Below are 11,645 nucleotides of genomic sequence, written 5' to 3'. Positions count from 1 at the left end.
AACGTGTGGAAGCTGCTTGGGCTGCTGTACGGCAGGAACACATCCAACGTCTCTTTGACTCAATGCCGAGACGTGTGGCAGCGGTGATCTCCAACAATGGCGGCTACTCTGGCTACTGATTCTGGCAGGAACCACATGTCACAGACGTCTGTAAACGTAATCATTTGATACTTGGTCAACATGTTATCTACAAAATAAATTTTGTTGTGCTACCTCTTGTCTTTCTTGGTGTTGCATTTACGGTGGCCAGCAGTGTAGTTCTACCTTAGAAGTTAAGTCCCATAGTGCTCACAGCCATTTGAGCCATTTAAGCCACACCCACGTCCACAGTCTCTAGCTGCCGAGGCTAGTGAGAAGTGGTGGGTGGCAATTATCCTTTTCATAAAATTGTCACTACTCCATCCAGTATTCTCCTTGGTACATAAACTGGAACACTGAACCAAGGCTAAAGTGGTAATCTTTGCGTTTGCAAATTTACATTTGATCGCTTTCCGTTTCTTTGTGGAATAGAAAACAGATCTAGTATGTGATCGATATTATGTGCTGTGACCTGTATCCTAAATGAAAAAGAAGAGTCCGGGCATAGACCTCTTTGTCGAAATGCAAAACACGTTTAATGTTTTAGACTCGGAGGCTCTCAAAATATTTGCTCGGTGTCTCCTTTTGCGCTAGTCTGTCCCTGTGGTATCTAATTTCTAATCAAAGTCTACTCCACATATTAAATTATTAACAGCACATAAATATGCTTCAGTATGACATAAACTGGACATGATAACCTCAAAATGTTGGATGAACTCTGCTATTTTCTGACAGATTTTACTTAACATACAATAGCTTCCAGAGTCACAGATACCAAATTTCTGAGCATTTTAAGATGAATTCTTGTTTTCTTAGAAAAAATACATCAGAAACATTCCTGTTAAAATTCATACATTGCTGTTCCTATTAACTGGATTACATATAAGACTTTTTAGATCACGGAATATGTACAAGGAGTATTTAACCCATTGCATTATATAATCGCATCCCTTTTAGTCGTGAATCCAACACTCAACAGATAGCTCATCAAGTCATTGTGCTCGCTTCTCAACTTCACGCACTGCCTAAATGTCACAAGAAGGAAGTAAATGAATTCATTGAATATATAGTTTTATAAAGGCTTCAGTACAGCAAAAGTCTTTATGATAGTTATTTCTCATATTGCAGAACATTTTTTTTTTTAAACAGAAATATTTTCTATCACAATTTTGGCAGCAATTGTTATATGTTCTTTTCAGAAGTACCATATTGAATTACAGTAGTTCAAAAGAAAAATGCCTTTGTGTGCTATGCATTAAGGTTTTTTATTTATCTTCTGCACAGTATAAATAAAAAAATGTGGGCTGCAGCATGCAGGAGGCAATTTTCTTTTGAACTACTGTAATTTACATAATTTGTATACAGCTGCTATGAAAATGGCCAACACAAGAAACCTGTTCCATATTAAATATAATAGTAATTTTATATTACATTAATGCCTCCCTAGAAAAACTTTGAATACTGTAGATTAAGAACGTCTGTTGTAATACACTGTGTAACTCTCAGAACACCAACTGTTTTTGCAGGACCAAGACAGACAATACTCAAGAACAAGCAGTACTCAAGAGTTCATTAGACCAAATCTTGGATGCCACTGATTCCATGGAGTTACTTATCCTAATTCGAAGGTTTTCAATGTCATCAGTCGCATTCGGGCAGTGAAATGAATCAATGGCAACAGGTGAAAATTTGTGCCGGACTGGGATTCGAACCTAAATCAAGTGGTCCCTGTAACTGCCTTGACCATCTGAGCACATTTCCCATCTGACCTAAATCCCCAGCCTATTATTCAATACGATTAGCTGCATTTAGGTACTGAAATCAATCAATGGCAACGGGTGAAAATTTTTGGCGAACCGAGACTTGAACCCAGATCTCCTGCATAATGCAAACAGTCACATTAACCACCTCGGGCATCTGACCCAAACTCCCAGCCTGTTGCACACTACTAGCATAGTGTCACCTACCTATGAATGCTTCACTTGCCATTTTGGATCCCACAAGAGATCGAGTTTGCTGTGCATCTGCACTGAAACAATGGATCTTTGGTTGTCACACCTTATTGATAATTATCTCTGTACATAAAAGGAAATATCCTGACTGGCTTACTGACTCATCACTGGCCAGCCCAAAACCACTAAAAATATAAACTTGAAATATGGAGGGGGCTGAAACATAACAGATCAGCTTAAAAAGCAAATTGAATGGTCTTATACCACTACTGTTAGCTCAGTTAGGAAATGTAATCAGCCAGATAAGGCTATAGTAATAATTCACAATATAATTATAGTGTAAATAAAATGTCAGTACCCGTAATCACTACCTTGTTAATGTCACGTGATGTATATGACCTTGAATCAGCAATGCAACAAGTCTACAGAACTTGGTTAATTGGTAGGAACATCTGAAATTGGCACGTTCAACTGTAATTCGTAGATCATGAAATTGTGTTTTTACAGTTGTCAGCCAAAATACCTCAGACAATGTTCAGCGGGTAGCTACTATTCATTTTTATGATGTGTACATGTAACGATATTCACTAATTTTCAGAATAATCTTGAAACTTTATGAGTAACTGACAATCAGAAACTATAAACAAATGACTAAAACTACTTCCTGTTTAAATACTTGTGGCGTAAAGCGCCATAAATATCGATATTTGTTCAGTGTATAAGTGTGCTATCTTTGAGGAGAGGGCTTTGGCACGATGTCGGCCGCTAACGGCAGTTAGCCTCTGGACTTGTATCTGTGTAGAAGCGAAGTGCTAATAAATCTGTATCTGAGAGAATTCTAGTTGTTTACCTACAAGTATATACTATTCCCTCACTGGGACCCCATTTTTTGCGTAATACGCGTCCGAGTTACCACCTGAAGGTTATTTACGCGCCTACCACGTCTGGTTTCTTCGCGATCGTGAGGGCCGTTGTTCAGCTTCAGACAATGGCCTTTCAGCACTCACTGCCACCCTGATTTCCACAACATCTCTCCAGCACTCCTACCGTCATAGTGGACATGCCGCAAGACTCTTCGGAATCCTTCAGCCCAAACATGCAGTGGAATTCATCGAGTGTTGCCAGTTTCTTCCAACCGCTAACAGTTGCGGACTCTGGCTTTGTTAGCCTAGACCTTTCCACGTGTTCTCCACAGAGTGTTGTTCAGAACATTCCTACTCCTGTGTTGAACGCACAATTCAATACAGTTCGTGGCGTCGAGCGAAGTTTTGCTACTTTGGAATATCCAGTAGTAAATTAAAACTCGCATCAGTTCCCGCCACGCGTGTATCCTTCCGTGCCGGCTAGTCAACAGGTGCTCAATGCTCGCCAAACAGCAAATATCACACCGATTGTGCAGCCTAGCAGACATGTGTAGGATCCTTGTATTGCTTCTAATCAAGTCAACAATTCTGTGCCAGACAGTAACTACCCGGACATCTACAACCAGCCTCACCACTCACGGTCGAGTGAATACAGTGTGCATAAAGGACATTCACCGGCATACTTAAGTACTTGTGGCTTCTCTCCGAGCTACCACGTCAATGAGAATGCACATTTTGACTACGATCCTCACACTGTTCGAGCATCTGTCGCTTCTCAGCCCCCCCCCCCCCCCCTGCCCCCCCGTCGTCAAGTAAATTTCGTGATACCCGCATGACAGGATGCCAATAATTTGGACTCATTATCTTCTGCACGCTCTACTTCCGTCCGAAGACATACGCGCACCTCCGCCAGTGATGAAACTACCAGACTTCAAACCCGCTCACCTAGAGTTCTGGTTTAACCTGGTCGAGCAAACATCCAATGTCTGTGCTTTGGACGACGACACACGCTTTGCCTGCCTCACGAACCATCTTCACGACCGCATCGATTTAATTTATGATCTGGTCAAAGCACCCCCCCCCCCCCTCTAGCACGGAAGTATGCTGTGGCAAAACAGAAAATACTGGAGCACGTCTCAAAAACCAGGAGAGAAAATGTGCAACAGCTCATCCTACGAAGAGCGTCTCGGCGAGAGGGCTCCGTCCCAGCTGTGGCAGTGCATCCGTCTTCTCGTCGGTGAGCAAGTTATGCCCAATGACACGCTCGCAGAAATCTGGACTGAAAAGCTGCCTTTGCCTGTCCAGACTGCAATCTCTGCGTATGAAGATAGGCCAGTAAATGAACGTTTACGTGCCGCCGACAGAGCATACTCCGCCAGGCAACGTGACCTCCGTGCACTGCATTCTGGACGTGACCGCACTAAGCTTTCTGACACCACGTCCTTGTCCGGTGCTGCTAATAACAAGTTTGTTCAACTAGTCGCCCTGCCCGCACCTTCAACTCCCCACAACGACAGTGCATCGGCCTCTGTGGAAGACTCTGGGTCACATACTCCGTCACCCAGCAACTACCTACAGGAGCACAGGCCCGCCCAACCTTACTGTTTCTTCCACGCAAGATTCGGGGAGCAAGCTCGCAAATGCCAGTCACCGTGTTCTTACCCAAACTCCGACCACAGGTAGGCTGCGGTGCCACCTCCTGCGATGTAAACGGCGGGCACCACCCGACATCGCATTCCGTTTCGGACGACAACAGTAAGTGTGGTCGAGTCTATGTTCGCAATTTACAATCGGGTGTACATTTTCTGGTAGACACTGGCGCAGACGTCTCCTTGCCGCCAGTTCGCCTAGCAACCGATAAAGTGCAACCACACAAAACAGTACTTCGTGCAGTGAACTTGTCTACCCTACAGTGTTCGAGTTCTACTCTGTATACAGTGAAATTTTCACCAGAGTGCGAGCTGGAGTGGACGTTTTTAGTGTCAACAATTGAAGAACCTATTCGCGGAATTCATTTCCTCAAGCACTATCAGTTGTCACTAGATTTTGTGCAAAATACTGTGTTTTACCCCCCACCAAATGAACATATTCCTTTCGCTCCACCGAGTGACAGTTCGGCTAACACCAAACGTGTGTGCTGTGCTAAGAGGTGTTTAAACCCATCCTCGGAGCTGCAACTGTGGACAAACAAGTGGCTAGTGGAGTGCGCCAAGTTTTCGAAGTTGCGGATGGAACGTACGGAAATGCTGCTGCATCTCCGCAACATACACCACGAGTTGGCCTCCACACAACACCACCTCACGGCACTACAAGCAGACGACTCGTCGGTTACAGACGAGGGCAGTCCGTGCCAATCTGGTGTTCCCGTGCCCGCGCACGTTAACGACAATGTTGTGAACTCTGTAAACTGTGTCAGCACCCCCTCTTGCAATGACAGTGTATGCCCGAGTGCTCACGTTCCTCGCGTTCCGAATAGACAATTAACTTCACAAGCTCGTGGCAATGAACTACGGCCATCTGCTGTTCGGCCACGCCCACTCGTGCCTACGGCGCTCGCAGCGGCACGGCTCGCTACCGAGAATCAGTGTACCGACCTCACCCGTGTTAACATGTGTGCGGCCTTTACGCAGCCTACGAGCGGTTGGCACACCTGTACTTCCGTGACCTCAGCACCACAGCTTTGCCCGTCCGCCACCACCTGCTCTGCTTCACGGACATCTGACTGTCGTGCCACGCCACGTATTGCAGTAGTCACTAATGGCACAGTTCATCGGTTACGTCTAACCGATGGGCCGCCCGTATCGCAACGCCCGTGCCGCTTCGAGCCGGAATTTATGAAAATTGCAAAAGAACAATTAGATGATCTATTACAAAAGGGAACAATTGAACCTTTTTCCGGTTGCTGGGCTAGTCCTATCCTGTTTGACCAAAAGAAAGACGGTACGTATGGTTGGAGACTATAGGCATTTAAATGCCCGCACTGACATTGATAAATACCTGGTCCCACACATTGCAGATTCAATTGAGCGCTCACAGGTGCAAAGTACTTCTCTGTTTTGGACTGTAAGCATGCATTTCATCAGATTCCTATGGCTCTGGAGGATATTGAAAAGACTGCCATAACCACTCCCTTAGGGCTCTTTCAATACAAATTTATGCCGTTTGGGTTGAAAAATGCCCCCCAAATGTGGCAGCATTTCATCAATCAAACTTTATCCCATCTAGACTTTTGTTTCGTATACATGGACGACATATTGGTTTTTGCTTCTACTTTGGAACAGAGTGAGGAGCGTGTTCAAGTCGTGACAGATATTTTAGCAGCCACTGGTATTGAACTAAATTATAAAATGACTCAATTGCACCAGTCAGCCGTCACATTCCTAAGTTATGTTGTGTCGTCGGACGGTCTGACACCACCGCAGGACAAGATAGAGCCTGTTCTCGAGATGGCACACCCCTAGACCTGTAGGGAATTATGCAGGCTGATCGGAACAGTTAATTATTACCGTAAACATTTGCCAGCCACTTCTGTGGTGCAGGCTCCTCTCACAGATACTCTCGCTGGCCCACAAACTTCTGGCACCCACCAGGTCCCGTGGACACCAGACACGGACAAGGCATTTAACGAACTCAAACAGCTGTTGGCCTCTGCTGCCACTATTGCTCACCCACGTGCGGACACCACAATGTTTATCACTACTGACGCTAGTGGCAATGCTGTCGGCGCAGTACTGAGTCAGACATACAACGATGTTACGACCCCCCTGCAGTTTTTCTCAAAAAAGCTAAACAACGGACAAAAGAAATACTTGGCATTCGACAGAGAATTACTTGCAGTTTACGAGGCCATAAGACACTTCAGAACTGATGTTGAGGGACAAGATTTCTATGTGCTCACTGATCAAAAGCCGTTGGTTCCTGCCACAAAAATCCTGCAGCTGATCCGCCCCCACGACACTTTCGTCACATCGATTACATCTTGTAATTTACAAATGACATTCGCTCACATCTGAGGAGTGGACAATGTGGTTGCTGATTTTCTCTCGCGTGTTGGTGCTGTCACAACCTTGACTTAACGGACCTACCTCGGTTGCAATTGGCAGACCCCAATACCGTGCAGTTAATTTCGGACCACAGCTCCTCTCTCCAACCGGTACGCTATACTTTCCCCGGCATATCTTGTAGCGGGGCTTTAAATTTCGCCGCGCTACACTCGTTCCCTCAGATAAAAAATATCCCGTCGCAGCGGTATGAGCGCTCGACGGCAGAGAAAATACTAAAATTGTAACACTTTTTTTGTTTTCTATCCGTTTTTTTTTTTGTTTGTCTCTTGATAGCGGTAGCTTAAGGCAGGCGTGATCGGATGCTGACGTAAAAACTTAATGGATAATCTTGATCTGATTGTAATGTGTAGACATTGTGGAAGTTATTAAGAAATTCGGTGGATGGAAGTAGCAAAGTGAATTAAATTGCATACAGTATCAAGATGATTTTAATTGGTATAAATTAGTGATCCCTGGACTATTACAAGATTTCGGAGCAGATTTTTTCACGCTGATATGAAGGAGATTTTTGAAGACGTGGACGCCGCCCGAAAGAAGATAAGTTAATCTGGTAAAAGATGATCTCTCGTCTACGCCACTTCCCCCTGTCAGTTACATTCTGTTATTCTGTTTCTTTTCAATAACTTTTGTAGTGAAAATTGGTTTAACTTTCGCTCAAAAACGCCACAAGGACCACCCCAACAATAGCTTTTCCGAATAACGAAGTCCGATAGCTTTTCTGTAATACAAAGTCCGATCTGCATTTCCTTTTCATTCTTTCCCTTTTTCACGGTCTCTCTTCTCCCATTTTTTTAATTAAATAATACAATCTGACTTAGCGTGGTGTGAGGAATCTACTGGTACATTGCGGCCATTCATTCCTAAGCCCCTTCAACACCAGGTCTTTAACAAATTACACACATTAGCACACCCCGGTGTCAAAGCTTCCACCAGTCTGGTATCTGCACGGTTTGTCTGCAGAGACATGTGCCGCGACTGTCAGTCTGGGGCCAGGGCATGCGTGTTGTGTCAACAGAACAAAGTTTCCAGGCACACTTCCCCACCCCTTGGCTGTTTTGCCCAACCCCAGGCCGGTTTCAGCACGTTCGTGTGGACCTCGTAGGCCCTTTGCCCCCCTCCGAGGGTTTCCGTTACTTGTTTACAGCTTTTGACAGGATGACTCGGCAGGCTGAGGCTGTGCCTATTCTGAACATTACCTCCGAGACAGTAAGTCGAGCATTCTTAGATTCGTGGATCTCTAGATTTGGCTCACCCTGTTTACCTCTCCACTGACAAGGGATGGCAATTCGAGTCTTCAGTTTCCTCAGACTTATGTAAAATGTTTGGTATTGTCAAAATTCATACTTCCGCATACCATCCCCAAAGCAATGGGCTCGTCGAGCGATGGCATCGCACCTTAAAGTCTGCCCTGCGTTGCCACGACTCACTACAGACAGAGGCACTGCCCTTCGTGCTTCTCGGCCTTCGTGCGACTTTCAAGGAAGACCTCAAGGGTTCCGTAGCCGAGTTTTTGTATGGCCAACCTCTGGTTTTGCCGGGAGAATTAGTCACTCCCACTCCACTTCCACGGCCCTCAGAACTCCCTTCACTTCTCGAGCGAGTGCACTTGCACTGCAGCAAAATTCAGCCGCCACCTCCGGCTACTAATACACCTCCGCGCTTGTACATACTGCCCACGCTAGACTCTTGTGAGTACGTGTTTCTCAGAGATGACTCAGTCAAAGCCCCGCTTTAGTCGCCCTACACAGGTCCTTACAAGGTCGTCAAACGCTTTGAGAATAACATGGATCTCCTCATAAAAGGCTCTGTAACCACGGTCTCACTCAACCGAGTGAAACCAGCTTTCATTGAGCCTCAGGTGAACCTCCCTGATTCTGCCCCTATTTCCCCCACTCCTGCTTCGAGCAGCCATCCATCTTCCCACACCATGCATTCGGGTATTGATTCTCCACAGCGTGCTTCTCTGCCAAGCGTTGCTCATTCTCCACGTACATCTAATTTGAGTGGCCAATCTTCTTGAGGTTTCACTCCTCGCAGTCGAACTGCCAACCACTTGGATTCAACCATTGTGCTACCATCTACGTGTGACAGCTCTTTGTCACGCTGTTCAATCCACGCTGGCTTCTCATCGCCTTCGGTCACGCTCCATCGTCTGTCAGCTGATCGCCCGAGGTTGTTGCCTGCGCAGTCCACTGCACCTGCCACCCCCCCCCCCCCCCCACCCCCCTCTATGCAGATGCTTCCCCCTCCGTGGCTTTCCCACACCTCCCTACCATTGCTCGTACAGGTGCCACCCGAGAATTCACAACACATGTACACCCTGATGACATACATAAATTATCTGTTGTCGTAGATGGCGATACGGTGTGTGTGGTACTCACGTGTGACAACGTTGAGGGAGGAAGTGCAGAAACTCGTGTGGTGTGCCGCTTTAAATTGAGCACAAATGCTGCGTGTGGTAATTTACGTGCCTTTGTTAGGCCTTCTGGCAAGGTGATTCTCCGCCTCCTGCTGACGAAGTGCTACACCTCCACTCCAGGACGGGATGTCGTCTTCAGCCGCCGGCGTCGCTTGCTGACTTCGCCGTCGACGTACCGGGTTTCACCCCCCCGGTCTCCTACCAGTCGATTCACAGGGACGTACTCCATACTGCAGGGGGGGGGGGGGGGAGGGGGGGGGGTATGTGGCATAGAGCGCCAATAAATATCGATATTTGTTCAGTGTATAAGTGTGCTATCTTTGAGGAGAGGGCTTTGGGAGGATGTCGGCCGCTAACGGCAGTTAGCCTCTGGACTTGTATCTGCGTAGAAGCTAAGTGTGAATAAATCTGTATCTGAGAGAATTCTAGTTGTTTACCTACGACTATATCCTACTCCCTCATACTGATAAAAAGGTCTACTCAATCAAGTGCCTAATATATGGTAGGAATCCTGTACCTAATTTATTTATTGCGTAATTAACAAAACTGTTAAATGTGTTGTTTGTGTTGCATATTTCATGTAAATTCCTGAGATAACTTTGTTTCTGGACTGAATTGTGTGTATTGATCGAATGACAAAACTCTATGTTAAATCAACAAAATGTGATGACTTTTAATTGTAGCTTGTAACATCAATTCTATCAACAATGTTCTAAGTCGTGAAATGTATATAAGCATATGAATTGTGAGACGTGGGGCTTACTGTTGTAGCACAAGATCTGTGTTGCATTGTGAAATAAAATATTCTAAAAAGTTTCTTGGTGTATTGAAATGATACAATGATTAGTAAAACTGTATATATTTTGTATTACAAATGCTACTGAAATTACTATTGAATGACCTTTTATATGCATGGCCAGAAAAAGCAAACGTAATATCAGTAATTACAATAAAAATCAACAAAATGTTATCTCTGCATTTTTGCACTTCGTTCATTTCTACACACTTTTTTTTCCTTCTTCTTCTTGTGCTATCCTGCTTTCTCCTGTCTTGGCCATTGCTTATGTAAGTATTTGTACTTCTTAATTAATAATAATTGCATTAACTGGAAATGGCGTACCTGTGTTTATTTCGAGACTAATGATTACGATTTTCACAGCCGATGGACCAGTTGCTCCAATTTATGTTAAGTATTTGCAATGCTTTCCAGAATAACAGCTTGCTGATGAACATTTATCAACCATCTTCTACATCTCGTGCATATCATTACTAACAGTAAATAATTAACACGGTCATGAGTAAGACATTGTGATCCTCTTATCCTGGCAGTGGAGTATGAGTCTACATATCTTCATTCTCAAATAAGTTCCTTTGCCAATGTAACTCTTCTTCACAGCCGAAGAGCGAGAGTTATAGATCCTGAGCTTATTTCACATTACGAACTGTATAAACCCTTGGCAAGACCTCCAGGACAATGAGCAGAGCTCAAGCTAAGTATTATTCATAACTGTTTTATTTCATCAAGCACGTTATGACGCAAAGTCAATGGAATATTTAAGTGCCATGCAAAAGCAAAGAGAAATGTAACAACATGGTAGAGAGAGCTGGAATCTGAGGTAATGATAGACAAAGTGCTAATGTTGTTTTGAGTTTCAGTTACGCAGAATGTAGAAAAATGAGAAAATAAAATAAAAAATGGGACTCAACAATCACAAATTAAATCACTGGGACAAAATGCCAAAGCCAAGCCAACTGGAGAGAAATCGAAATTTTGGAACCAAAATTAGATGTGTGACAAACAACAATGAGGACTTCACAACAAACAAGACAAGTACTCTTGAAAAACAGTTTTATTTGCTTTATTCAGTGTAGTGTGGTTAGGTCTTGAGAAAAACTTTTTGTTTCGGCTAGCTGTAACATACTGAAAATGAAAGCATCTGAAGAAATTGTTGAACAGGGATAGGAAGCAGATGAGAATGCACATTCAGAAAATGACAGTGATGACTTGCAGGTTTTAGTGATAATGACAATTTACATGAAGAAAGTCGCAACGAGGGTACTGTAGACAGGGCTTGAAGTTGCCTTTGCTCTCCTTTTCGAGGATTCGACCCCTGAGAACTGTTAGGTAATAGCAGTGGCTTATTTCAACAGGTTGTTAAGTTCTTAGGGAAGAAGTTAGACAAAGAGGAAAGTGCATAGGCGAAAATTTTCAGCACATGGAGAAAAACTTTCAACAGTGTAAAAAATTTTGAAAAGCAAAACAATGTTC

Source organism: Schistocerca americana, chromosome 11 (assembly GCF_021461395.2).
Source record: "Schistocerca americana isolate TAMUIC-IGC-003095 chromosome 11, iqSchAmer2.1, whole genome shotgun sequence".
NCBI lineage: Eukaryota > Metazoa > Arthropoda > Insecta > Orthoptera > Acrididae > Schistocerca > Schistocerca americana.
This window is presented reverse-complemented; position numbering follows the sequence as displayed.